Raw genomic sequence first — 2,586 nt, 5'->3', positions numbered from 1 at the left:
AGTGTTTGGTTCCCTAAATCCTTTTGATTGGCTTTATGACATTTGGTAAATGCTTAATAAAACATTAGTTTATTAATGCATTAATGAATGAACAATGAATATGAATAAATAAGTTCTGCTTTGTAATCAAGTTATCTTAAGTTATACACAAATAACTATTAAATATGCCTTAGGCATAGTTAAGCTAACGAAAGAAATCTTATATACAAGGAGCAAACCAGACAAAATATAGATTTGGGTATCATCTTCATTGAACTGTAAAGCCGAGAGTCACAGAGAAGAACACTAAAATATCACTGACTAGGAAAAATCAGGGAGAAGGTAAACTTGTATTACTGAAAAGCAAACTGTATAATATTATTTAAAGAAATAAAGTTTCAGGAGGGGTGGCAGCAGCCAGGCAGCCGAGATTTGTGGAAGCTCTCTGCATGCCGTGGCCTGCAGGCACCCAGATCCCACCCTCCCCACCACCAAGATGCTCAAGGGCAAGGTCAGCTCAGCAGAAGGAGCGGTGAAGGAAGATCCAAGAGGAGATCTGTGAGGTTGTCAGCTCAACCTGCTCCTGCAAAAGTGGAAACAAAGCTAAAAAAGCAACAGGAAAGGATAACTCTTCAGACAAAAAAGTGCAGACAAAAGGGAAAAGGGGAGCAAAGGGAAAATAGGCCAAAGTGGCTAACCAAGACACTAAAGAAGATTTACCTGCAGAAAGTGGAGAATCAAAAAATGAGGAGAGTCCAACCTCTGATGAAGGGGAGGGAAGGAGGACAAATCTGATTAATATCTCATATTATGTCTTATGAGTGGTCTCTGTTATCCTTCTTGTACAATATGGAAGAGTATTATTATCAACTATTTTGTATATGCAAGTTTTTACATTACCTGTGTCAACCCTTCCCCAAGCCCACATAGCGCAGTGTGAAGGTAAATACCCTTCATGGGGGAGAAGAATGAAATGAGCACCTGACTTTACTCTGGGCCCCAGTGTAAGGCCTGCCCTCCTGAATCCTTATGCCAGGCTGGCCCCCACAGTCCTAGGCACCAGGTAGACTGCTGTGGCCCCAAGGTCCAGGTCTACCCTTACACCAGGCTGACCCTCATGGCCATAGGTTCTATCTAGTTTTGCACCATCACTAGGTCAGCCCTATTTGCTTCAGACTCCAGGCCCACCCAAGCACCTGGTCCCTGTGGACCCAGGCTACAGGCCTATTCCTGCAGACTCAGATGCCAGACCCACCTCAGAGGACCCAGACAGCAGACAAGCCAGTTCAAGAACTCCTATTAGATCCTACTAGTCAGCCCCACCACAATCTCCCAATGGACTTCCTGGTGAAGGGCTTTCCCAGCCAAAACCAGTCTGTTGAGACCGGAGGAGGTGCCTACTTTTTTAAATGCTCAGATGGCCTCAACACAAGGCCTCAAGGATCACTAATAATCAGGTTCAAGGATCACAAATGACATCACCAAAAGAACACAATAAAGCATCAATAACTGATCATATAGACATGGAGACCCACAAACTGCTTGACAAATAATCCAAACTAATCACTTTAAGAAGTTTAGTGAGCTACAAGAGAATACATATAGACAAATAAATGAAATCAGAATAACAATACATGAATAAAATAAGATTTTCAACAAAGAAATAGAAATCATAAAAAAGAACCCAACAGAAATTCTGAAGTTAAAGAATACAAAAACCAAACTGAATAATTCTATAGAGAGCTTAACACATTAACAGTAGAATTGATCAAGCAGAAGAAACAACCAATAAGCTTGAAGAGAGGTCATTTGAAGTTATACAGTCAGAGGAACAAAAAGAAAAGAATTAAACAGAGTGAAAAAGCTTACAAGATTTATGGGACACCATCAATCAAACCAACAGATGCATTATGAAGATACCAGAAGGAATAGAGAAAGAGAAAGTGGGAGAAAGATAATTTAAAGAAATAATGACACAAAACTTCCCAAATCTGGAGAGGGCAATGAACATTCAGATCAACGAATCCCAAGTAACCCCAAATAGATTAAACATAAAGAGATCATCACCAAGACACATATAATCTAATTCTCCAAAGTCAAAGACAAATAGAATTTTGAAAATAGCAAGAGAAAAGGAACTTTTCACATACAAGGGAGCCTCCATAAGATTGTCAGTGTATTTCTTGGCAGAAATCTTGAAGGCCAGGGGAGAATGGGATAATATATTCTAACTGCTGAAAGAAGAAAGCTGTCAACCAAAAATACAATACCTGGCAGAGCGGTCCTTCAGAAATGGAGTGATAAACACTTTCCCAGCCAAACATAAGCTGAGGGAGTTCCTCACCACTAGTGCCTTACAAGAAATGCTAAAGGGAGTTCTTCAAGTGGAAATGAAAGGACACTACTACTGACAATGTGAAAACACATGAAAGTGTAAAATTTAATGTGAAAGTAGTAATATAGTCAAATTTAAAGCACTCTAATATCATGATGGTGGTGCATAAATCACTTTTAACTGTAGTATAAAATGTTAATGTAATATAAATGTTAAAATATAAAAGTATTAAAATTAACTAAAATAATTTGTTAATGGATACATTATATTAA

General features: G+C 38.8%; 1 pseudogene; it reads left to right on the top strand.

The window, feature by feature from the left end:
• The first annotated feature begins 475 nt into the window (after window positions 1-475).
• Window positions 476-778, top strand: LOC138398392 (non-histone chromosomal protein HMG-14 pseudogene; annotated as a pseudogene).
• The last annotated feature ends 1,808 nt before the right edge of the window (window positions 779-2,586 follow it).

The sequence above is a fragment of the Eulemur rufifrons genome, chromosome 17, assembly GCF_041146395.1.
Source record: "Eulemur rufifrons isolate Redbay chromosome 17, OSU_ERuf_1, whole genome shotgun sequence".
NCBI lineage: Eukaryota > Metazoa > Chordata > Mammalia > Primates > Lemuridae > Eulemur > Eulemur rufifrons.
Note: the sequence above shows the minus strand (reverse complement) of the source record. Positions and strands in the feature narration are given on the sequence as shown.